The 27,535-nt window shown below is 39.1% G+C and overlaps 1 protein-coding gene and 1 long non-coding RNA gene across 2 annotated transcripts in view; one reads left to right on the top strand and one right to left on the bottom strand.

The window, feature by feature from the left end:
• The window catches only part of ptprsa (protein tyrosine phosphatase receptor type Sa), a 271,953-nt gene that overhangs the window by 171,122 nt on the left and 73,296 nt on the right, over positions 1-27,535 (bottom strand). The gene's annotated exons all lie outside the window — the stretch shown is intronic.
• LOC107834232 (uncharacterized) lies at positions 21,216-26,082 on the top strand. Its single transcript, XR_001660020.1, has 2 exons — positions 21,216-23,721; positions 25,206-26,082. It is a non-coding gene; the product is annotated as an uncharacterized LOC107834232 (long non-coding RNA).

The following is a 27,535-nucleotide window of genomic DNA, read 5'->3' as shown; positions in this document are numbered from 1 at the left end:
TCCTTGTAACTTGTCCTTTATAGAGTAATGAATGATTTTGAAATGATGCAAAAAAAAAACAAACAAACAAAAAAACAATGCTACGATACTGTTCATCAATGTGACTTTAATTGTTGAAGCAGGGATAAGCTTTTATCATTCGCCCCAACATGAAGGTAAATGCTTTAAGCTTCCTACATCTAGGTTTGAGACCATTATTTTCAAGAAAGGAAATAGTGCTTCAATTAAGGCTTGCACTGTCTTGAGGTCTTGTTGAGCTGACCAATAATAATCTGCCTTGTTAGATTTAAGAACCTTCCCTTCACTTTCAAACTGTTTATGTGGCAGAGATTTGGGTACTTTGTGTAAAAAGGAAACAGAGTAATGGGCGAAAAAGGAATGATTAGTAAGCACAGTGAGAACACAACTGGATAAATAGTGACAAATTAAAGTTAGCTCCACATCAGCATTTGCGTATCAGCAGTGAAATTAAAGTGCTGGATTTAATTAAATAATTTTTAGTTCAACCTTTAAAATGTTGAACTGGATCCACTATGAACAGATATTTTAGTCTTTTATTTATTCTTTGTGTGTTTTTTCACTGTTTTTTCTGGCATTAAGTCCACCCTAGAATTAGAGAAGCGTAAAAACTGCAAAATGTGGACAAGTCATACCTGAAACAATTCATCATCCAAAGCAGTAAAACTACCTTTTTCACAGGTTTGAACACTCCACTCTTTTCACATTAGAGAATGTACTTCATAATGGGTGCGGAATAATTAAGGAACAAGGGAGAAGGTGGAAAATGCTCAAATGAGACAACAGGTTGGTCTTTTTTTTTTTAAAGACAATATTTAGCCTGTTGCTACACTCTGCTTCCTCAATACTAAAAATAGCAAGTTCTAGCCTGTGTATGTGTCTGTGAGTGCACACTCAGCATAGCAACACACAAGGAAGGCTGAATAGAAGCTAATGAAGGCCGTATAAACAGTGAACATCTGTGCAAGCCTATTCAAACTACGAAAACATACTGGGCTGTGGAGGGTGCATGTGTGTGTCCATAAATTTTGAAAACCACACCCAGCTGAGTTTCACTCCCTTCTCTATCCAATAACCAACTGAGTCTGCCCATCCCCCTTGTTCTGCATTCCACCAGACTTGAGGGGCCCTGAATAGCTTCCTGACTGCTACTTTATGCCGTTCATACACCCACCACTTGAAGCACACATGCTCGGTTTATGTTGGTAAATAGGGATTTAATAGAGAGCAACTATAGGCCCACAGGACATTTAAGTACAGTAGGAGTGCTTACAAGCACATGTATGTACATTGTGTATCTATGTGTCTATGTGTTCGGACAAATCTACAGTACCAAGAAAAAAAAAAAAAGGTGCTGCGTATTGATGGGGACCAGATGCAAAGACGTGCGTGTCAACATTCAGATTTGTTGGAGTTTGTTCTATTTCACAACCATTTAAGCAGCTGTGCACAAACATTTTTCAGCCATATTTCAGTCTTGACTGATCTGATTTTGCAAGTATCTTGGCTCAAATGAACACAGAGCATGATTTGTTTGTCTGACTTTGTGAGAAACTCTGTGGCTGCCTGTTGGATTTCAGCAGCATGCTGACATGTTTGCAGTTTGCTCGTCATACATAAAGGATTTTGGTCCAAATCTATGGTATAGAATAATGTCCAGAGATTCACTTTGTTAAATGGAGAATCCTAACAGTTGCAGATCAAAATCTGTGACTGAAGAATGAAAGAAAAGAGCAAAAGTAGGCTGAACATATATATGTTCACCAGACTCGGACCATGAATAAAGGGGACATTATATACAGACAGGAGGGACATAATTTGCTGTAATAGGCTGAAGATAATTGGCCATGTGCACGTGAAAGCGTGGGTATGTCTGTGTGAGATTGTATGTGTGCATGTGTTTGTGTGGTAACTTCTGGGCTCTGCATTACAGTGTTTTGAACTCTAGTCGGACTGAAATCATTGTAAGCCAATTGAAAATTTAATATTCAAGGACCAACTTAAACAACGAATATCGAAATATAATTTTTCGTTAGTGCAGTATTTCGTCTGTCTTTATTTTAAGAAGGTAAACCTTATTTTACAGCAACTGCCCATTCTCTTTCACAAACACAGTGGAATGTTGCATATACGCCTATATTCAAGGGCGAAACACTAGAAAAACATTTGAATGTTGGCAAGTATATTTCTTAGAATTCTGTTAGAACTGACTAATATGTCGATGTTTTATAAAATCAGTAATCATACATTGGCCACATATCTTTGATCTGAAGGGATGCAATTAAAATCCTAATTACATTTGTAAAACAACAATGTAACACCAAAATTAGAGTGCAAAGTAAACAAAAATGGCAAAAGAAAAAAACTTAATGCAGAGAGCAGAAGCAGCTATGACATCCATATTTCTCTAAATCTAATTGTGTGTGAATAAAACTAAATTTTCTTTTGACTGTGCTACCACCGAGCCTCCACTTTATATCTCTGAAAGGTAGCTGAAAGAAGTGCACTATGAGGATCAGTAAGAGGGACTACAGTACAGGTAAGCTTTGCCTGCAGCCCTAAAAAAACTGGATTGGAATAATTCTCTTTGAAATACTGAAAATCAACACATCAGTCAAGACCAGTTTCATAGAGACCTAAAGTTACACAAAGCATATCTTTAAGAGCGGAGATATTTGGATCAAGCGTAACTTCAGAAACCTTCAATTGAACAACATGTATGGCATATGTATTGTGCTTTTCTGGTTTCCCTCTTAATATGAAAAGACAACCTGAGCAAATGCTACTTTTGCATTTTTCTATTAGGAGATCATTTGGTTGCCAACTGGGATTCCTACATTTGTAAGGTGGGGCAGCACTTGTTCCTGTAATCAAATTGCATCCTTTAGCTACTTTACTGCTTGAGCACCATCCAGGGTATGGAGTAGAGAGAAAAAGGAGTGGGACAGAGATCAGATCAAGTGCTTCAGCAGAGGAATTCAAGAGGGAAAATAAAGCTGAAGTGAAGAAAAACAAAGGGCAGCACAGGAAAGAGACAGAGCGAGAGAGAAAATCAATAGCTTGCCTTGAAAAGAGGCCTACACCAAAGGTGCAATTATGCTAAAAGTGCTTTGCTTATGTGGCAGCAGTCTACATAAATTTCAGAACTGAGTGTTGAGGCTAAATTAAAACATTATGATCCTGGGGAGTAACAACTTTAAACTCATTTATCCAGAATATGCTATCCCACCTCATATTTTTGGTGTTTTTATAGAAATACAGTCTGACATTATGGCCAACAATAGGCCTTTGTATATGTGCTTTTTGCTGACCCTTTATGCCATTACTGGCCCCACAAGATTTCTTTGCCGCAGTGCTTGGTTGGATTCAAATGGTCTATTTTCAATTCCGTCTAAAGCAACATGTTAGTAATATAGTGGTGCTGGAGTGCCTCTGCCCCATTTCTCAGGAACAACATTGAAGCCCTTCAGGACGAGTCTTCTGATGATCATAAACAATAGAATCAGAGCAACAATTTAAGACGCGTCCTTTAAACACTAATCCAAAACTATGTTAAAAAAGTGTCTGTGCTTTAAGACATGCATCTGGAAACCACGTGAAAACAGATGGTGATTCATAACAACTACTAGAGTACAAAGCCAAATAACACCACCACATGAAGGGATCTAGTGGAAAATCACACAATTTCTTACCCTGCTACAGCACTGTGGAGCACCACAGGGCTTTTAAATATTGCGAGCCTAAAGAAATAGTGGTGTGAATTTAGCAAGGTTAGCATCAGAAAAAGGCCGCCATACTCTCCGGCTACACGCAAACCTAAAATTGTAAGCAGCTGTTCCATTTTCTTTAAAGAACCCCACCTACTTACTAGAGGCAGCCCAGCTATATTCTTACATTAATCCAATCAGCGGGCTTCTATGAAAGACCAACTTGTTCAACACTGTAAAGTTGCCATTTGCCAAAGCTGCTGCAGCCTGGTGTGAAATTTGAGCTTATGCGTGAAGGACAAGTTGACACTCACTGCCAGTACAGACAGCCCGTGATCTTAGTGAGAATTTTCAAACTGCATTGCATTGTGTTTCGTTTGCTAATAAACCACCACAGTCTGATTTGAGACAGGACAGAGACGCTGAGAGGGAGCTTGGTGGCAGCAAATCATGTTGATTGAAAGCTCGGCTGATATTTACTCAAAGGAAGACAGAAACTTGACATCAAGAGGTGTCGTCTGATTTCTTAAGGAGCATAAGGTGATGAGTCGGTCGTTGCTAAAAGATGAAAAGCATACAGAAGCATAATTCACCTTGTGTCAACAACACTGCAAGCCAGCATGACATCCCAGGGAGTGCAAAAAAGAAAACATTCTGACAAGATGATGTACAAGGTATCATGTTGCCATATTTGTGTGCAAGAAGGGTTCAAACAGAATTAAACAGGCCTGGTACAGATGCAGCTATTAAGAAATAGAGACCTACCAGAACTCCATGTGACCCGTTAACTCATACTATGTCCCTTTATGGCCTTTAGTCTATTCTCACTCACAAAGAGGTCATCCAAAGCAAGTCAAACTGACATAGACCTGGACAACACCAAGCAGTGGAGGCAATGTTAGAGTACCATATTGAAGGCTAGACAAATAGGATTTCTTAAGAAAAGAAAAAAAAAGAAAGAGTTGTGTTCTTATTAAGTTTGAAACACTTTCAATTATAAATAGCTGACCAAAGCTGTGTCAAAAGGTTTTATCAGACATGAAGTCACTGTGAGTTACACAGCAGATTTTAAGTTCTATCAGGCGTCAGAGAAACAAAAAATATCATCTTTATCTGAATGCAGAAGATGGTGGAGCTTTTGATTCTGCAAAGTATGCAAGGGCAACATTTGCACATTTATTGATAATATATGTTAGAGTTGATTAAAAATCGGTGACGTTCTTCCACAGTATTGAGATGATGGGTTGCTAATAAATTGATTTGTTGCGATAATGCTTTCCCCACTGTTGGGGACAGTCATCTGTGTCAGGCATGGGCCTCTACTGCAAACGGACTTTGTCCAATAAGCTGTTTTGGCCCCAAAGTGTAAATCTCCAACATTGGGACTGATGCCAAAAATATTGTGTTTTAAACAGTCTTTTGTGATATTACTATTGCACAGATTATTGGAATTAACATATATCTGTCATCAAATGTGCAATTCCTACATTTCATTGCACCTACATTTGTATAACGCTGCTTTTCAGGAGTGGTACATACTTTCTGCAAGCTTATTGTGTTGTTCCATTAAATGCAGCTGCTGTCTTTTGTGGATTATTTCTCTATTTATTGGGCTGCAACACACATCATCACATGTCAAACACACATTTATTTGATGATGTTCTTTATGTGAGCTTGCAATCGAATTAAGCTGTGAAAAGCCAATTGAAGATTGGTGCAAGTTGTAAATGATCATGGTTACACCAAACAAAATGTGGTTTGTCACAGCAGTAGTAACAAAATATTGCTTTCCTTTCATTTTCAGGTCTTTTCTTTCCATCATAGTTTAATTTATTGTTTCTTCCTTCTCATACGCACACAGCTCCTTCTCTCATGTTTTGATACTCTCTCTTTCAACCTCAGAGTCTTCTCCTTTTCAGAGTAGGCAGCCTTGGTCTCAAAGGATCCCTTCTATCTACCCCTCCTCCTCCACATCGCTCTCTTACTCCCTCTCTACATATTTCTCTCTACTGCCCTCCTTCCAGGATAAAAAAAATAAAACCATTCATAAAGCACACACACATGCACACGCCCACACGCACACACACAGAATTGTCAGCATTCTTTCTCTCTCCTTTTATGTCTCCCTTTTGTCTCAGCACCGAGTGTTGCATGCCCACACCGCCTGAACTAAGTGGTCAAGTGAATGAAATCTCTTCGGCTAACAACTTGCACCGACTCGTGGAGGCTGAGTAAAAATATCTTGACCATTTGGCAGCTATTCAAAGCTAAAGAGGAGGGGGTACTTTGGAACGCTTTGGTTGCTAGCGGGCAAAGCTTTAAACTCTCGAAAACATTTTAAGCACATCTGATTACATATGCAGAGTAAAAAATTTAACAAAAGTGGATTTAAAATTGAGTTGTGGCTTGCGTGGTCATCGAAGGTCAAGAGTGCACTCGCATTTATTCGCAACATCAGCGGCTGACTGTCGCAGGAAAAATTAAAGTCGAGAAGACGAAAGTTTCTGACATAATGACAAGTGAAGATGTGGGGATGGGTGTGTGTATCGGCAGGTGGTAAAAATAAAGGCCACAGGCTGCAGGGGAATCACAAGACAAATCGTCCAGCAAGCTAACGCATCACTTATACTAAACTGGTTCTCTTTATGACAGAGATGAATCACCTATTGTTCACCCCTCGTGTTTCCCAAAAACAGTGCCCCCACTCACACAAATCAACACACACATAGCCTTGCAGCTGAAAGTTTTCCACACAACTTGTCATGCACAGATGGCTGCCAGTGGAAATTCTGTAATTATCACAATCTAATGGAGACATTTGAGACAGCAAGATTCAGCTATTAGTGTGGAAAGCATCAAATAGATGTTTCAATAACAATCATTGTAGAAAAAATTAAAGGTGGCTAAATTGGTTTAAAGCCACTAAAACATAGTTGAAACATTATTTCACTTGGCGTAAACCAAAAGTTCATTTTCCCTGCGATGCAAGCAATTTCATTTGATGTATACTTATTGTCCTACTGCCATCAAATCCACTGGCTGCAATATAATAAATCAGAGGTTTCACAGATGTTGAGCGTGATATTATGTGTCACTTTAAGAAGGGTTTTCAAGATCACATTGTAAAGAGCCTTACTCACCAATCACAATAAAAGTTCTCTCTCTAACAATGAACCACTGGGCTCAAAACTATACAACCATGACTCCACACGTGGATTTTGGTCTCTGGGTTCCATCTTGTTGACAAAGGTAATGCTTAAGACCACCACTGAGCATCTGCAGGCCTCCTTGGATATGCACAAGATCACACATGAAACTATGTAGGCCCCACAAGCTGTCAGAGGCACACACACAAAAAAAATAATACACACAGATGGAGACATCTTAGGTTACGAATATATCTCCACAGTTTCCCAAACTGATTCTTTGTGCTGTAAAGTCCACACAAAAGGGAGAAGGAGGCAGGAAGGTGGACAGAGTATTTTTTGTGGAGGAAAAAAAAATCCCACTTTGAAGTAAGCGACAGCACTTGAGATGAGGGAAAGTAGTCAAGTTCAAATGCTAGACCAGGTTTCTCAAGGTTCCTTTAGGCTCCTTTTTAAGAAATGCACTATATTCCACTCCTCTCTGCTGGAAAGCCACATATTTTATTAGAAGGAAAGAATAAAAAAGAAAAAAGAAAATTTCTTCCTTTCCTCTTACAGTTACATATTTATTCTAGGGCTAAACAAATATTGTGATGTTACCAAAATTGTCAAACTTAAACCACCAAGGCATAACTAATGAGAATGTAAAAGTGTTATGACCAATGCATGTTGCAGATACAAACATTTTAATAGTTAAAATGTTCCTAAAAATGTATTCTTTTGAAGTGTGGTATAACAAACAAGCTGCCTAATGTAACCAGAAAATGGGGCACAGGATGTTATGTAAAGCTAATAAATGGAGTGGAAATGTACCTCAAAAAAGAATTTAAAAAAATGAAGGCAATGATCCACTAAGATGTTGGTTGATGCATTAATTTTTGTTTTCTACACTGTTCACAAAATGCTGCCATTGAAAAAAAAGCAAAAAAGCTTCTCCAATATTAAGGCAACTGAATTATCCAGCTATATTTGATCAAAATTTTAAACTCTAAAACTACTTATTTTCTTCCTTAAGAACAACAGCCTTAAACTCATTTTTTGACTCCTCTATGTGATTGAGTCTATAAACATTATTCTTTGTTTTAAATGTATTTCTGTTTAATGCAAGTGAGATTTTCTTAATAAGCAGTAGAATCAGTGGACAAGACCTTTTTTTGAAATGTCTTCAAAAACAGGTTGTTGTTTCATGGAGGTAAATAATCAGGTTTAATCAGTTGCATTTCTTTGCTTTGTCTCATCACACTGAATAAAACCATCAAACTACTAGCCTTGTAAAATCTTGCCCCCTATTCTATGTTTTGCTTCGTACAAAGGGTCTGGATCCTCAGCTATTGTTAAGGCAGAATAATTGTAATGCAACTGCAGGGCCCAGATGCCTCTAGAGGGGTATGAATACTTTTCTAAGTGCCAGTTTAACAGAACAGGAATACATGGAAAATCAGCTGTGACTTAGTGCTTAGATAGATGCAGCCAGCTGGGACAGACTGAACAGGACTACAGCAGATAACTGGCCGACTTATCAGTCTCTACCCCACGCCCCCACACACTCGAGCAGACAAAAGATGATTCCCCAACTGACTACTGCTCAGAACAGTGCTCAGACAGTGTATATTGATAATAAGGTGCATCAATGAAATATCTATTTACGACTCTTACCACCTTGGTAATACCCACTATTATGCTATGTATCTGTGATAGAGCAGGAAAGAACTATGGAACTAAAGTACAATCTTTATCTTGATAACATTCAAGGTATATAACTAAGATCTGAATGTTGCAATATAACAGAATCCAAGTATAAAGGTGAAATGCACCATGCTGCAAAAGCCTGATCTGGTGCATAAAATTAGTAATTTTCATCAAATCTTTGGCATCCTCCACATACACAAAGCCAGAAAACTTTGTTTGATGTCCAGCAGTTTCTCAGGTGCCCAGAATCTCAACCGTGAGGAAGAAGGGTGAACGTTGTCTTGTGGGTTCAATGCAAATTACACATATCTGCATCAGACAAGTGCCTGACTGCCAAAACCCCACTTTGGATGAAAATGTCAATGTCACAGAAGGATAGAAAATAACAAACGGCCTTTGACTGAACATAGACATGATACACCGGCTCATGCCTTATCATCTCCGTTCCATTTTAATATTCATCCAGCACATGACAAGAACAGAACCTCCACCCCCTCTTCAAGCGTCATGTTCAGTGCCGCCTGCTCAGTTACACTAATCCTAGGCAATACTTTGTAACAAGCACTACTTTCAAGCAACACTCCCAAAAGGCATCAGCTAAACAAGATCCCTCTGTGATTTACAATAGAGGAGACTGCTTCATTATGTATTGCCCAGCCTCACAGACTAGGGGGCAGACCATTACCTTCACATGAGTGCAGACCATGGTCTGCTGTCGGATTCCCTGTGAAGTCAAACAATACGGTAAAAAAACATGGACAGATAAGCAGGTAGGGCAGACTCCAAGTAAATCCACTGCTGTGACTGCTATCATATAGTAAAAGTCTCACTAAACATTTATTCCTGACAATATTAAAGGGGTGGACTAGACAATTTCTGGGCATATTGTACTATAAAATGGCACTATCATGTAACCATGTTACCTTCAGTTGTTATAAAATCAAACGTAACATGACTTAAAAGAAATTTCACTTAGTAATTTGATGGCTTCAATTCTGCCTCTGTTCCTTTAAGAAGCACATACTCTTTCCAACACTACGGCTTCAGTATGTCATCACAACATTTCTTCTCATTATGCTATTAACAAACGTTCTAAGGAAAGTTGGACTGAAAGGTAGTTCATTTGATGAGCTCAACAAGCGTTCAGCTCCACCAAGTGTTTGCTTATTCCTGCTGCTGCTAGTCTTGAGGAACTGTGTGAGGGAGATGCAGAAGAGGGAGCTCTGTGAGGGGGAAGCTCAGCTGGAGACTGGAGCTCTAAGGAGGAGCTTTTTGGAAATAGTGCTTTATGAGAGCAGGCAACCCCAAACGGCTACCATGGGAGCAATATTCCCATGGTATTGCTCCTAATACCAAACATTCCATGAAAGAATCACCTCCCTTTAAATAGTATAAACTCCAACAATAAAATATTGTAGGTTCAGGAACTAAACAGATATTGTGAAGTATTAGTTACTTCAAAGCTGTTCTCTCCATTTTTCCATTTAACTCACTATAAAAAAACAGAAAATACCCTCATAATGCAATTGAATTTATGCAAGTCTTTAAGTCTTCTATTATGCTTCATCAATTAAAAAAAAAAAAATCTGAGCGCTGTGAAAACTGAGGTAAAGTGATATGAGATAAATTATCTTGTTGGCAAACGGACTGATTATGACTTGGCCAGTTAGGCACATCTTCTCTGGCACTAATTCCTCTCTGAGCACTGGCTCCGTTGCAGCAGTTGGCAAACATGGCAACGGCCATCTTAGCGTTCACAAAATCGTGAACACCCTTCGGAGCTAGGAAGACAGTTTGGCTGTTGTTTTAAAAAAAAATAATCAACCACAATCTGCTCCTTCCTATTTCTGCCCTTATGGCATATCCCTGAAGGGCGTTGGTTCAAATTCATTAGTGCTCTTTTATCTCCATAAAAATGAGGCACCCTCTGCTCCCCATCTACCTGCTGTTCCTAAGCCACTGTCTTCGTTTCCCTTCTGTCTGTAATTCTCCCCACCCCACCTCTCCGCAGAAACAGAGTCCGACTCTGTTATTTCTGCTTTAATTGTGTCTGCCTCTCCCTAATTTTCCACTACACTAACCCTAGGCAAATACAGTAAGGGATGTGTACAGAAACCCAGATTTCCATGCCAAACCTGCTTTTGTCCTCCCTTTTAAGTCTTTAGCCCTGCCTCCACCCTAGTGGGATTACAGATTGGGGTATAATGACAAATGTCATAGGGGCTGCCTTGAGGGTAGAGGACTTGGGTGGGATTTATCTCAGAGTACATCCCACCCAGCCCTCTGGCAAGCAGACTTAATCAAAGTGGCTACATCCAGGTTTTCATTCATCAAGCTCTATGCTCATCACCAAGATCTAAATAAATTAAGAGTTTGTAGATGGCACATGTGACTCAAAGAAGGTTTAAAAAAAAACAAAAAAACATTCACTTATAATATAACTCTTAAACCAGCTTGCTAGCCAAAAACAACTTATTTTTTATTTTTGTTTGCTTGTTTCTTCATCTTTAGTCAGCTTCATTGCTCTCTTCCTGACTGCATCTATCTTATGCATGAAGTTTCAGTCTCTGAAGTGTTTTTCTCTAGTGCTCACTGGGCAGAATCATCCTAAAAGCTTGCAATAGGACTGACTCCCTGTTCTTCTGTGTTAACGCCTTCAAACCGTACTGACAGAAAACAGATTCTGACAACAGCTGTACTTAACTCCATTTAGAAATCCATTTACTTTTTTTCCCAACTCTTTCTCAATCCCTACTTTGACTAAATTGCTGTTTGCTTAGATTTCGTGATTTTGCCGCGTGATTTCGGGGAAGATGGATAGCCAACCCTCTCTCAGCAGGTGGTTGATTAGTCTACACAATGGTTTTGTTTTCATCCCTGTCCTTGAACAACGGTGAAAGATATTAGTTGTCCCATCACTTAATAACCAGAAAAGCTACAATGTTAAAATCTTCAAACTGCTATTAGTGAGAAATAATGAAGTTTCAATCACTGCATTTAAAGCATTAAATTATCCTATTTTGTTTGCAAACAGCAAAACTATCATTTCTTCCCTGGAAGAGCTAAAAACCACAAACCATGCAAAAAAAAAAAAAATACAACTGGGTATCAAATCTGAAACATTATTCTTGTGACGTATACAATAAAAAAAAATAAAATAAAAAAAATAAATAAAATATACAAAAATCAACTCACAATAGTTTGACCCCTGGGCAAATCACAGCAGAAAGGGGTCCCTCACCAAGAAAATCTCTGACTCTAATCTCCCAAACCATGGCTGGTTTCTATGATTGCCATGATATCATTCTTACCCCATCCTCAATCACTTTTTAATCAGGATTAACTTTCAACACTGAGATTTGGAGTACATAAAGGGTGCAGGAACCACAGGAGCCTGAGCCATATTAGAACAGTTTGGATTTTATTTTGTTCCCTCTTTTATTTCAGCCTGTCTTTGTTTCAGAATCTATAAACTGTAAAGTAAAAACTAACTACTGCAAAATCTCATAATCTGCAATATAAAAAATGAATTTGGTATGTTATTGTTTACTTAGCAGACGCTGGATGAAATGGATTTATTTGCGCATGTCTGTGTCTGTTCTTAAATATGGATAATTTGTGATCACAAATGCTGAATAAAATGTATCCAAATAAGATGCACACATTTTTTTAACATCTTTTTTGGTTAAACTCATGTTAAACAGTTTATCATTCCATAATCACTAAAACACTGGCATGTTGGATTAGTTCATCATCCTGTTATCAAAGACATACTTTTTGTAACATGGCTGAGTGTGCAGACATGAGCAACATTTTCATAATAAAAGGTTTTCACATATTCCAAAGCTGTGCCTTTCCATTCATCTTCTAGCACAAAACGTCAGAAAACAGCAAAACCGACGACTTCTCAAAACAGAAGAATTTTCTAGGTTGCCCACTCTCATTTCCTTTCAGCCGGTGCGAAGAGCGTCTGTCTCCATTTACATACAAATGTCACCTTCCATCTTCCCAGGGGCTGAGGAGGTTTTACTCTCTTCACCGCGATGCGCTTGACAAACCTTTGTTCCCCTTCTGGGAGGCAAGCTTGTGTTGCACAGCGAGAAAGTGAGAGGAAACTCAATGCATTTTGCCTCTGGTGCCTTCTCTGTGTCTTTGCTCTCTTTTACGCACCACTGGTACGCTGTAATTTGTGTATCCATACTTGGAGTGCATGGGCTTTGTTTTCATTTAACTGAAAGATGAGTAAGTGTGGCGTCTGAAAAGGCACCCAAGCTACTGAGGTTGTAATTACTGAGGAAGCCTTATTATTAAGCTCTTTGATGGAGGGTTTTTGTTGTGGTATGAGAATCATTAATACAAAATAAACTATTTGAACGAGCAAGGCTGCTAACGGAGTGGGTAAAATGAGAGCATGTACTGTAATAAAAACCAACGTGATAGCATCATGTGCATGAAGAAATCACCAGCTCACAAAGCCCAACCTGGGAGTAGTATTTGTATTCCCAGATATGCGAAGGCAGCCATTTTCTGTGGTTAAGTGGCCCACATAGTGTTTCTGTGCCATTTCTCATAAACCAGGACGTGTATCCCCTGATGCATAGGGATGAACAATCAGCCTGACAGGCAGGTAGTTACTCCTCTTTAACCCCAGCAAGCGTTGAGTGATGCAACACAACAGCAGGCCCCCTCCCTTTTCTCCTCCTCCTCCTGCTGCTTCCCTTTCTCACCCTTTCCTCACACTCTCCAAATCTCCCTCCTCCTTTCAATCCCTCCCCAGACTATTTGGTGCAGTACTTTCTTTCATTATTCTGATTCCCTCCTTTATCTTCCTTCTTTTACCAGTACTATTCACTAGTTCTCCCTCTCAGTTTCCCTTTCCCAGAGCCCCATGTTTCTGCGCTTGCATTACACACAATTACTTCCATCCATCAATTATCTGCCTACTTCTCTTTAGCCCCCCGACTTCCCTCTCACAACTCAGTCACAATAACCCCCACTATCTTGATTACACATGTTTCTCTATGACCCCCGTCTAGCACACCCCACATCCTCCGTATCCCCGGGGCAGCTGAGCGTGCCTCCTCCCACCCTACTCTTCAGGCCACCCTCACACCAGATGTCCCTACAGTTTGGGTGATTGTGTGCATGTGTGGAGGGAGCAGGAACAAAAGGAATCGGGTGGGGAGGAGGGTGGGAAGGGGGACCCAGATGGGTGTTGGAGGCCGTGTGTGGTTGCTGTGATGGCGGGGGGTCAGCTGAATGGTGCCCAGCCATCTTGCCCAGGGCTTTCGCTGGCTAGACGGTAAACACTGGCGGATTACCAGCGTTTAGCACACATGCGCATGTTAACCCAATCACCTTTAAAACAGTTTCACACTGTAGCAACAAAGAACACATATTCATTGTAAAATTGTAAGAGTTGCGATAATCGTCAGTGGGATTTTAGGGAACAGGGTCAATAATTAGCTTTGCATTGCTTGTTATTTTAGAGCAGCTGGCATTATAGTTAATAGCTGCTACAACTACAACAAATAAAATTTAAAAGTCAATCTGAAACAGAAATTTTACTTTACTATTGCATTAAGGCCACACATAGTGTGTGATTAAGAAAAATAATAATAATAAAAAAAATTAAATTAAGAAGATTTGGGCATGTACCAAAGAGTGACCACAATGTTCTTGGACACAATATTTAAAGAACAAAAAGCTGCTGCTGTCAAATGCAGCTTTTTCATACATCAGATGTTGGCTAAACGACAATCTCTGCAGCTCAAGTCTCCAAAGACACATTTCTTTAAGCTCATTGAAAAGTATTACACTCATGAATGTTTAACTGTTTTACAAAAAAAAAAAAAATAAAATTCTGCTACTAACAGGACCGATGATTGTTTGCTTGTTTGATAAGAAGTTGCAACAGCACTCAAAATTTGGCAAGCTCTCCTATGATTATAGTTTACAGATTTACTAAAGATGCTTAGCACATTTACTATTAATTAGAAATACATATGTATAGCTGAATACAAAAAGTTAATCATTTAACAAAGCAATCTGTCAGATTGTGACTAGTTTACATCTAAGCTGACCAAATTATGCTCATATTAGTAGCACTATGACTCAAAAGTGTTTAGTTCACAGAATATTATGAAAGTATGTAAGTATAAAGTGCATAGGACAGCAGCCAGTAGGATTTTGGGGGGGAAATTATATTTTCTTTAATCTTAGACGTCTAGCAGCTTTCCTGACTGGGTTTAACAAACTGTGCTCCATGTTTGTTCAAGTGTGTTACACCTTAAGAGGGATACTGAGATGAATGAACAAGGTCTTCCCCCCCGTGCATCTGCAAAGGAAGATTACTGTCACTTCATCAGAAGGAGCTGAAGCATATCCTTTTTCTAAAATGTGGAGGTACCAAGGGAGTCAGGCAGGAGGAGGTGGAGATTGCAGAGGGTGACGGTGTGTGAATGTATTCCCAAAAGATTTACCACACTATCTGGTAGGGATTAGTGTATATTGTAGATGTGGAAGACACCTTTACCTCCGTACACAATATGCGAATGCATGTTCTCTGATCAATAATCCCTTTTCATTTGGTTTATCAAGGCTTGCACAAGTGCAAGTATAATACTGAAGTCTAAATGGATGAAGGACACAGCAGATCATAAAGTACAAGCCACATATGTTGTCGAAAAATAAGTAACTGTTTCTGTTAATTAAGCTCAATATATGTCTTGCGTGTCTTATGAGGTTTTGTAAACTGATTAATAACTGAAGGAATGTACACATTTTAGTGATCATGATGAAAAGAGGAGCCTATGAGAAGACACTACACAGTCCAATCCAGTTATTTCAACTGCAATCACAACATTCTAAGCTATGCTTCGAAGCTTGTGTTCAAAAGACACTTGTCTTCTACTTAGGACTGCTAACTTCTAACTCTGATGGGCTCCATATGCACAGGGATGGACAAATGACACTGACAGGCAAAGGTTTTAACCACTTTGATTACAACCCAACACACGGGACGCCATAGCGATGGCAGCAACAGGTACAAAAGCAGGTACCAATTTTCTTTGGTTGCGTTGCAAGTCTGCATGTGCACGTCTATCAGTATGAGCTCAAAATTTCACATGCATGAATTTCAACCATCACTTGGCTGGAGGAGCAAGTGATTGAATCCTCATTGTGCAAGTCCTTAGCTGTTCCTCCCCGTTTTTCATAACCACTTCAAGGGTGGTATAAGGCAGGCCAAGTCTTGTATTGTGCGTAAGAAATTTGATTGACAGCAGACTGCATTCATTGGTTGGGTTAGGCTTTAATCTTAACTATGTGACATTTTAGCTGTTTGCTTTAATGACAAAATTAAATATCTGGGCTTATGTGAATCAAGCATAACATCCAGATCGAGAATGAAATTTAACATAAAATTAAGTTTTAATCTGAACTAATAATTGCCAAAAGGATAAAAAGAAACCAGGGGTTTCAGAGTTTTATTTAAACTTTAGCCAGTACTGATGTGTAAGGTAGCGCACCTGCAGTCACCTTCCCCTTGCTTTGTTCATCTAGACTAAAATGCACTACATGGTCTCATGCAAGACACTATGTAGTCCAAAGTGTCACTACAAACGACAACATCGGAGCGTCGACCACAGCTCTCGAGGACTCATGGCCAATATTTACACCCACAATAGAGAGGAACACAATGCAATGGAGACACATCCAACTTGGCTAAAACCAAACCAGACCATGACTGGCTAGAGTGAGGCTTGAAGTTAAGGAGAGCAGAGCTCAGTCAAGTTTTAATCCAAGACAACCAACAGGTCCATCTGCATGAGCTGTACTGAAATGGCCTGCCACACAAATAGCCAGCTCCACTTTTATTAATATTTTTGATCTATGCATACAGTGTGGGGTTGTCAAGATATAAAATATCTCCTTATAGAAAATACATTTTCAAAGCTACTCAGTTTTGTCAAAATAGAAAAGAAAAACAAACTCTCCAATTCACATATGGCCAAATTGACATATTTCCTCTGACAGCTGTGCTGCAACAACAGACAGTCAGCCTCTCTCCTCCCCAATGAGCCATTCCTGTACGGTTTAAACTCTGCTAACATGGCAAGTACAGCCAGAAAAATAAAAAACATACGTGACCCTCTTCGGTCAACAAAGTAAACCCAAAAGCACTGTTCCCTTTGAGGTAACTGGAGAGGGAAAAAAAAAAAAAAAGGAAAAAGAATTTTGTAGGATGCCAGAGCTACCAGTACAACACCGCTGTACTGAAAATGGTATTGAGTACTGAGTATTTTTGCTAGTATCAGAATCAAATTAGAAATTTTAGTGTTATGACAGCATTAATAGAGGAAAATCTAAATGTTATTCTATGAGCACCTAAATCTAGTATCGGGTATAGACAATCTGACAGTTTTATCAAAAATGTCAGAAAGTGCCTATAGGATGGGCTACTTTATATAATTTTAAGTATTTTAAGTAAATGTTAAAGTACCTCATCTCTGTGGAAGAATGGATCGAGTTACATTAGGAGTTTGGAGAGGGAGTAAAGTACCAAATATTAAGTAATAACCAGTAATTTACCAAAGCATGTCTAATAGGCTTAAGCAGAAAGCTTTTTATTTTTGCTGCTGTTTTTTGAAGTGTGGTTTGAGAAGTACTTATGAGATGACAGCCATCAGCAGACCATCAAATTGTGGAAATGCATGGAGGATTTCTGACACATCAAATCAGAGACCACAGGCAAACCACATTTTCCACTGTTTCAAGCAATTCAAGTTTTTATAGTGGACTTAGTAAACCCTACATTGTCATTTTTACAATAGGCAGCAAAGACAAGGTAGATTTTTTTTTATTCTATTCCAAAAAAAAGAAAAAAAAGAAAATCACAGATGCAAAAATCCATTGCGAATTGCTCAATGGATGGATGGATGGATGGATGGATGGATGGATGGATGGATGGATGGATGGATGGATGGATGGATGGATGGATGGATCTTTTAGACAGTAGGGATAAAGTCTATGAAAACATTTTTTTATATATAATTTCATACTCGTCCTGGAAAACAAGTACACCAAATTTCATACTTTTTCAGACTGCATAAGAACCCTGTAATCTGGCGCATTTCACAACAAGGCACTCCTCAAAGGATGCATTACACCTGCTGCAGGCAATGCTCCGATATATTTATTATATTTGCAGAATGCTGAAATTAACATAATCTTTCCATTGTGCACACCCCAACTCACTTGCTCTACAACGGTGGAGCTCTGCTCCCATTCAGTGTTTTCCGGCTCTTGTTATGTGGCAGTGAAAGAAATGTGAATGTCAAGGAACAGCTAATCCACAAGTCAAAGAAGAGAAGAGCGAACTTCTTTACAAGACAGACACGCTGCCCAGTGTTTTCACAGCCCAAACTAATTGCACCCCGTTTCGCCAGAAGAGCACTGATTTAGCACTTGGAGCAAATTAAAATGAATAAACACAATTAGCAGTGAGTGCAAAAACACCTTTTCATGGTGCACATTTCTCTCTTTCCCTTTGCTATGACAGTCACTTCAGCATGGCTATTATTAACTCTGCTGTTGTGTCAAGTACAATGTGACTAATTGCAAGGCACTTGATGCCACCAAAATGCTGTTAATTTGCCAGAGAGTAAAATAAACACAGGACAAGGTTGTAAAATCAAACGCAAAAAGCCATAACGAAAAATTATATTAATAATTTGATACCGCCAAGTCTTTAATCTAGAAATTAAAATACAGGATTAGAGAATTTATGAATGAAGAAAGCATATAAATTATGTCCTTTTTTAGGAGAATTTATTGTTATTGTGTAGTAAAATCAAACATTGTTAATTCAAGAATATCATCACATGTAAAAAAAAAATAAAAATAAAATGAGCAGATAATTTAAAAATGCAAATAGAAATCTCACCTAGGTTTCTATTAAGTGTAATGAAAAAATTTCAATGGAAAACAGTCCAACTTTTAGTCTAATGGACTCAGTTTTAAAAGTTGTAAACTGATCTGCTCTCCCGTTCTCTTTCACTATTCATTACCACTCAGATATACTTCAATTAGTGATTTCTGCAGACAAACAAAAGTAAACACACCATTAGCTCAACAAACATACACCCTCCGTGACAGTGCTTCAACAGACATGTTGGTCATGCTTGACTGAAACCTATCCATGGCATTCCCAATGCCTTATGTCCATCTTTCCAGGTTATTTGACAGTGATCAGGGGTGATAAATTGTTCAATTAAAGCCACATTAAGAGTCCTGAGCATATTTGATGCGCAGCCTCTCGGTTTAGGTGTTGTCCAATTACTCTGAAGGACAAGACTCCTCTCCACTGCTGACAATCAACATGTGACTCGCATCACAAGACAAATGGGTTTATTTATGCAAGGTAGCAGGACTGATTGTATTCCCCAATGTGCGACGGATGAGTGGGAGTTAGAAAAATAAGAGACAAACCTGAACTTGCATAAGAACAGGAAATGCACCAAATGTGTCAGAGTATGTGGTGTTTACAAAAGAGCAGCAAAACTGTTTGTAGTGAGCACTGCACAGAAGGTTTTCAAAGGGGTGGCATACCAAACCCTTTACTGTTGCCATGTTAGCGGTGTAGGAGGGTTGACACCAGAAATAAGTGATGGACATCCAAAAGTGTCTTTAACGTGCACATAAATATAACGTAGCTTAAAGTGTTGCCCTCTTCTTTCCTTAAGTGATATTCATAAATATAATTAACACAAGGCTAATCTTGGCCTTGGAAAACAGGGGTGGCCAATTGCCCAACCTTTACCCCCCTTACTGGTGCCACTGCTCTCAGTGGTAGTACCTGCATATTTACCCTCAGGAAGGGGTATTGCTAATGATTCTACTAAAAAAAAGATTACTGCAATTTGCTTAGCTTACTACCATAAAAATGAAGAAGAAAAGAAGCAGAACTAAATCGCCTAGAGCTACATTTAAACTCCCATAAACAAATGCAGAAGAGTCACACCTCAGGGCAGAGGATTACCCTTTAGTAAACAGAAGTGTTTAAAAAAAAATAATACACAAAATTAGGAGCATAGTTGCAAAAGGACAAAAACAACTGACGTTGTAAACGCAACAAAATTCGGTTAGCTTACGTGTAGTAAACATGCTGCAAATAAATGCATAACATCCTTTCCAGTTAAACAGATAAAGCCATCCAAGAATTCTTTTCCTGATCTTATAGTACAAAATAAGTCATTTCTTCGAAATTTACTTCAAATATTACGTTTTAGTTTTTCTCAGTAGGTTTAATCGTGTGAATGTCCAACTTTAAGTGAATTAACTGCATGTTCGCGTTGTCAGATGGTCGTTTTGCTAGGATTTAGTAGGGTTCGGTTTGTGTCTTTAACTATGTTTTTAAGCGTCTGGACCCTTGGTAATAGTTTATCTATAAAGGCAAAGCAGTATAAATCAGAAGATTGTAAAATGAAAAGGTTTTCTACAAATTTTCACATGGGAGGAAAAAAGCAGTCCTTTCTTGGTTTCCCCGGAGACTACTGTGGCGAACAAGTTCTCTTATTCAATTACAGTTTAAAAATATTCCAAACAAACTCTGTACTTTTTCTGTCTTCTGTAATTCTTTCCCTATCGTTTAAATAGGTCCTCAAAACTAAGAACAATAAAAAAAAAAGAAGAAAAGTTTCAATCACTTACTCAGTCTCAGCCCGAGAGGGGGGAAAAAAATATTTTTTTATTTTTTAAATCTACCCCCTCGCTGGTTTAGGGGGAACAGTTTTCAAATCCATTTTTCTGTGCAGCTGAATCTTCCCACAAGAACATCCCCCGATTGCAGAAAAAAAACAACAACAAAAAAAAACCCCGCTATATTCCACTCTCTCCAAAGTCAGCGAGTCACTTGTTAACGGAGAGCGCAGGTTTAAAATACTCCGCTATTATCCTCCGTGCGCTTTTTGTTGTATCCCTTTCACGGAGATCAGACACTCCAAAGCAGAACCTTCCTCTGGTAAAGGCAAAAATGAAATAAATATTTTTGACAAAAAAAAAAAAAAAACTCTATAATAATCCGTGCGCGACTCTACCGCGCACGGGTCTCCAAATGTGGATCTCTTTTATTGAAGTCTCACGTTATCTCTGCGACACAGGTTTGGATTCCCTTTCTTCCCAAAGCCACCTCATACGAGCTGGGGGTGGGGAGACAGGAGTCAACTACCCCCTCTCGCTTCTCTCCCCCCACTTTGAGTCAAAGGGGAGAAGAAAAAAAGCCCAGAACCCTTGTGTTGCGTTCAATGTCGCCTCATAAACTTCGCCTCTTGACTTTCTTTCCTGTATCTGACCACTCGGTCCGTTCAAAAGCATGTTAATCGAGTCGAACGCCCAAACACAAATATGTTCGCATAGAAATGGGTGTATGAGTTTTTCATTGTGTTATCTTTGATAAATCTGGGCTTAACTGATTGTGCGAATAGAAGACCAAGTACAGAGAAACGATGCCACGACGCTTAAAGGTTGTAGCTCCAGGCTGCGTGTGAATGTGTCAGGATCTTGGGTTGTTTTAGCGTTTTCTGGTTTTGTAGATTTTTATTAGTTCTTCAATCCATTATTTATTTATTTATTTATTTATTTATTTATTTATTTAATCAGCCGTGTTTTGTTTTACTTAGTTCGGTCTGCTCTTCGTTTAGTTAGATATACGTTTATGATTCATTCCTTGTGTTGTAATCTTTTTTTTTGTTTTGTTTTGTTAAATTCGTTTTTCTAGTTCTCACATTTGTTTACGCTCCCTTACCTTTCTCTCTCTCTTCTCAGTGTGCCACGTGTTCTCTCCCCTCACACCTGCAACCTGTTAGCCAATCAGCCCCAGTCTATTGTTTCAACATTCCCTCTCGGTATTTAATCTCCTCTCTTTCACTCACTCCTTTTTGGTTACTCCCGTTATTATCTGTTACCTGGTCCCAGTTTGTTGCTGCTCATTAGGTCGACCTTGTTGTTGTGTAAGTTCTTGTTTTATTAAGTTAATTAAATTAACTTCATTTACCACCATTTACTCATGGCTTTAAGTTGTCTACTCATCACCGAACAACACAATGACAAGATGTAGCGCAAAGTTATGTTTAAACAATAAAATTAATTCATCTAACTTCCAGAAAAGTCAATTATGGGATACATTTTTTTTTTGTTGAAATATTCATTCATGACTCTCGTTGAAAGTCATGAATGCTCTTTAATTTTCAGGATTATGGTATAATTTGATCTAAAAATAAAAAAAATACCCCTACAGAAATTGATCCCCATGTTTGTTTAATGTGAGGACTGAATATTTTTAAAAAATATTTTAAAAATATTTAAATATATTCCAATTGACACTGTTTGCGATCATCTGAGAAATCCCTGCATCCAGTGCAGCCGATCCAGCACCAGAGAAATTACCATCATGCGCAGACCCAAAAACAAAGGGAACACTATCATTAGAGACTCCATCTTGCTGGAGAAGCACAGGTGCAGGTTGAACTTTAGCAAGGATTTAGTAATTTTTTTTATTTTTTATCTTAGCTCCTTTTTAGACAAGAGTAAGCATTTTTTTACTTGCTTTGTTGAAATAGTCTTTGCAGCAATTTTTGGCAAATATAAGCTGCAACAGTGGAAAAAAAAGAGATTAGACATTTAGCATTCAATTTATCTCATTAGCTTTAGCGTTGAAGTATTTGTTTTTCTTCACATTAAAAGTTCACAACTATTTTAAGTGGAATAACTGTAGAACAAACTGATTAAATAGCTCTTTGAAGGAAACTTAGAAAAGTATACCTTTATTTGAACATTGAAAGCACCATTTATCAAATTTTCTTTGTTAGTGTTGTTCACCTTTTTTCCTTTATTGCTGGCTGTAGTTGGTGATTTAAATGTAGCTCCACCCAGTTACATTGACTCTGTAGGCATTGGGGGTGGATTTTTATAATTGGGCAACTCCTCATGAATTTCAATGGGGACAGCTGGTGTCCACAAAGTCCAGTAGGGTGGCTAGATACCCATCAGACACATCAATCAGCTGACCTGCAGTCACTTACTCGCAGTGAGCTTGTAGCAAAATGTCACTGTCTGCAGGTTTTTCTGGTCAGTTCATACATTAGATTAAAAAAAAAGTCATTCCTGGTCAGAAGGTTGTAAAAGTGACTGACTTTTTCACTTTTTTTTATCTGTGGCCCCAGGGCGGAAACATAACTTGTCCCCTTTGCCCAGTTACAAGCATTTGACTGAAAATTGCTGGCAGCTGCCTGAGTCAAAGCACCTTTTCAAAGCATTAAGAAAGGTGTATTGAGGGAACCTCAAAGGAAATGAGATGGAATTAGGCAATCTGTAGAGGGTGCTAGACTTTTTGAATCACAGTGCATCAAATAAAAGACTTGTTCTGTCCAAAAGGAGGGAAAACTGCAATATTTTTTGTGTGAACTTTTCAAGTTCTGCAGGCATTAATGGGTGCGAGCCCTTTTAAAAAGATACGTCTTGCTGAGTTTGGCAGAGCCATTATAGAGTTACAAGTGAGCCTCCACTGCCCCCTTTCTGCTCTTTGATTAAAATCCAGTGTGACATGTAGGACACCATGTAAACTGCTTGTGTGTGTAAATGTGTTTCAGTGCTTGTATTTAGGCAAAATTGGGTGGGCAGTAGCGGGGGTTGTGCAGGACTATCATGTGCAAAAAGCACATGTGTATGTTGCAGAGATTTCTCCCTTGGCCTCTTATTCACACTTACAGTCCCTTATTTAATCAAGGCAGCAAATCTTAGAAGCAGCCCAGTGCTCTCACCACTGTTCCCCTGGTGGCACGAGCCTTAACATGCTAAATTTCACTTGGGTAGGGAAATGTGCTCGGTGGCTGTGGCTGGTGCTTTGGAGGGATAAAAAGAGCACTTACTCGCTGACATGTGCAATCCATAACGGAATAATGAGACTCCTCCATTGGCGAGCTCCCTTCCCCTTCTCTCTCCTTGTCCACTTTTTGTTTTCCTTGTGAGTGTTCATAAATGCCATGTAAATTCAGCAAGCGGAAGATGCGCTCTGGGAGGAGCATTTAATCGTTTGCGTCTTGTTACTGGTTATCATAACAGCACAAGGGGAGAGAAGATCCTGCAAACAACTTGTGAAATTTGTTAAGTAACTGTCTTATTTTACTCGGTTGTGAAATGTCAGTGATCCTCATCACATCTGTTCATCTCCTTTGTGAAGGAGTGACATGGAGCAAAAAGCCATTCAAGGAGATGAAAGCATGAAAACTGTGTGAAGTCAAAATGATATGTATTAGTGCATGTATCATGCTACATCCACAACCTGAAGTGCATATTATTAGGATTTTAAGTCATAGACCCATAGTTACTTGTTAAAGACAAAGACAAAAATCTAAATGTGTGTCCTGCATATGGATCAGATCAGTTGTGTCAGTACTTTGGGGAACTAACCTTTGCTGCCAGTATTTCAGGATATGGTTCTACCAGCTTTGTGCATCAGGGGTGCCAAACTCCAGTCCTCCAGAGCCACTGTCCTGCAGCTTTTAGAGGTGCCACAGGTACAAAACACTGGAATGAGATGGCTTAATTACCTCGTTCTTGTGTAGAGGCCTGCTAATGACCTAATTATTCTATTCAGGTGTGGTGCAGCAGAGGCACATCTAAAAGTTGCAGGGCAGTGGCCCTCCAGGACTGGAGTTTGACACCTGTGATCTAGAATATAATTGTTTGCCTTTATCTTTGTAAATTAGCTCAAGATCTGACTGGTTGGATGGTAAGTATCTATGAACATCAATTTTAGAAATTTGCCACACATTCTCCTTTAGATTTAGGCCTGAACTTTGACTGGGCCATTATTTGATCTAAACCACAGTAGCTCTGGCTGCATGTTAAGGGTTATGGACCTGCTGTAGGTTCAACTTCTGCCACAGTCTCAAGTGTTTTGCTGCCTCTGACAGTTTTCCCCCAGGGATACCCTGATTTTATTTCCATCTATCATTCCATCAAATCTCAGCATGACCTACACTCTAGCATGTAGTTGACTTCTTAACCCTTGTGTGTGCGAGGACTAAGGCAAACGTAGAGGACTGTGGCAAACGATATAAGTTTTACGTGTGTGGGGTCGGTTGGACCCCATTCCTAAACACAAGGGTTAAGGCAGTTGGCTGCTATGGATTGTTTTTAGAGGCGTTAGAGCAATAGGGGCTGAATACAAATACGCAAAAGGCTTTTTTATATTTTTAACAGCAAAAATATATATACGACTTTGTATATTGGTGTCTTACGGCAAATTGGAATAAAGTACACTAATGGCTGTGGTTGTTAGGAAACTAGGAGTATAAATTCCTTAAACAATATTTTTTCATTGATACAGTAGAGAGAGTATTTTTTTAAACGGTTAGAAATTGATTTACGCCTCACTACGCCTTTTAATATAAAATGCATCCCATTACAAAGCTCGGATGGAGAGCTTGTAAATACACTTCGCCTCCCCAGATTCACATGCTTACTTGCCACTTTTCTTTGCCCTGATATCCATTTTTGAAACCATGTGAGACTAAAATAAAACGGGCTGCTTCTGTCTGCATTGTCTTCCTGACTCCCTTTCGTTCATCTCTGTCACCCTTAGGGGGCCGAAGCACAATCACCTACGATAGCAGCGGGCCATTGCTCACCCTGTCCCTGGAGGCGACAACCCACTTACTGCCAGCTTGTGCTCAAATGGAGGACATTTCATCACCCCACTGAAAACACAATTAAAACCACATGCATGAGCCAGCCGCCCTCCCTCCCCCCCAGAGAGCCACCCCGTGCCACAAGTTTAGTGCCTGTGAGACAGCTTGACCCTCTCAGATATTTACTTTCACAACGACTGAGTATTTGTCAGCTGGAGTCGCAAGATGTTAAGTGTCGTGAGTGTACGACACAGGTAGAAAGAGATGAAGTGGGGCGCTGTTTAATGCTCCACACTCCGGGAGACATCCGCTGCCTTGTAGCTTCGACAGTTTACTGATAAGTGGCAGTCGTCCAGGCCAGGATATTTTTCCTTCTGCCCTGGGAAGCCAAAACGAAGAGCAGTTCAATGAGGTTTGTGGCAATGGGTGCTTTTTTTTTTTCTTTCTTCCCATGCACACACATACTGTAAACGCACTCACACCATGCAGGAAGCGAGGAAGACTGACGGCTATTAGAGTGCAACGACGCTTACCCTTATCTTGCACCACGATAGAGATCTACAAAGAGCCTGGGAGAGATTATGAATTCATTACCTTGATACACAAGTGAGCACTACAACAGACAGGAGTTTGAGAATGGAGATAGGAGCTTGTTGGGTGCAGGAGGAGGATTTGGTAAGGGAATGTGGTGAATACAACCTGCTGATAGGGGATGACTCTGTCTGCTCACTCTGCTTTTTTTTTTTTTTTTTTTTAGCAATGTAGAAGGACACAAAGAAAGCTTTATTTCATGTGGTTGCACTTACAAAATTTCTAATAAAAACCTATCACATAGAATTTAATCATTCTGTTTTTAAATAGTAAAGATTAGTGTGATGACAAGGAGGCTTGTCCAACCTGAACAACTCGGGCTTCTATACCAAAGTTACATTTTAATCCAGAATACTGTTTCTGTTGCAAACCCAAGGTATTTTCTGTCTTCTTTTGCAGCCCAAATGAGTGTGTGTTTGTGTGTTTTTAACCTGCTCACCCTCAGTATCAGGGAGTGATTTTCCCTCCAGCTTCACTGAACTCAGCTGACATTTGCAGGAGGCAAAAACACTAAAGTTAAATAAACCAATAGGATTATTTAACTTTAGTCTCAGTTCGACAAAGATACAAACTGAGATGCTGGCACACGGTAAGAGTGAGTGTTTTTGCAATACTGACTGAGTCTTAGCTTGTGTCGCGTCTATCCTGTGCACTACTGTTTATAGATTTTGAATGGATTTTTCTAACATATGGAAAATCAATTAAGCATGTCAGAGCTCAGTGTGGAGTTTGCTGCATGAGTAAATGCTCCTTGTGGAACAATAGGAATTACAGGGCTTTAATCTCTTCACATTTTGTCACGTTATTACTTTGGGGTATTTTATCAATTTTATCTTATTTTATACACCAACACAGAATGCCATGTACAGTAGTTGTGAATAAAATGGTGCACTGTTTTAATATTATTTAGTAAATAAAAATAAAGAGAGTTGAGGGTTTTATCCCGACTTTATTCTGATATCATTTGTTAGAAGAGTGCCAAAAGGAAGAGCTACAAAAAATCCCTTTGCAGGTTGATACAAGTCATGTAGGAGGCATGTGTTATCTGGTTAGATGGGACCAAAACAGAACGTTCTGGCCTACATGCAGAGCACTGTGTGGTGCTCTGCACTAACACTGGTCAACATCCTGCAGAAGCAGTCAAAATACAGACTGAAATCCAGTTGAGAATCTGTAGCGAGAGTTGAAAATCAATGTTCTTTGACACTTTCCATCCAAGACGAGTGAGTTTAAGCAGTTTTGCAAAGAATTAACAAAAAGAAAAAAAAAAGAAAAAATCACTACCCAAGCCTGTCACAAACATACTCAAAGAAATTGATTCCTGGTTCTACGAAGGATTGACTCATAGAGACCTGAATACAAATTCATCTTGGTTCTTCTTGGTTATTTATTCATCTGTTCTTCTCTCTTCATGTCTCACAATTAGGCAAAGATTTTTTTCAAGAAGCTTTGTATCCTGGATTTTCCTCCTTAGACCCTGTGTGATTTAACCAAGTCTGAAGTCTGAAATCAAGAAAAAAGCAAAAACCAACAACTCTGGTATTAACTATTAAAAGAAAAGAAAAAAAAAAAAAGCTTTGCTCTCTCAAAAAAATCTATGCAGCATGTACAATTTTTTTTTCTCTCTCTGAAAAGTATGTGTGACAGTGTGGCTCATACAAGTCTTTCCTGTACAGTGACCTTAAAATAACTA

This window comes from Poecilia formosa, unplaced genomic scaffold (assembly GCF_000485575.1).
Source record: "Poecilia formosa unplaced genomic scaffold, Poecilia_formosa-5.1.2 Scaffold10, whole genome shotgun sequence".
NCBI lineage: Eukaryota > Metazoa > Chordata > Actinopteri > Cyprinodontiformes > Poeciliidae > Poecilia > Poecilia formosa.
The sequence above is the reverse complement of the archived record's forward strand: the minus strand, read 5'-3'. Positions and strand labels throughout refer to the sequence as shown.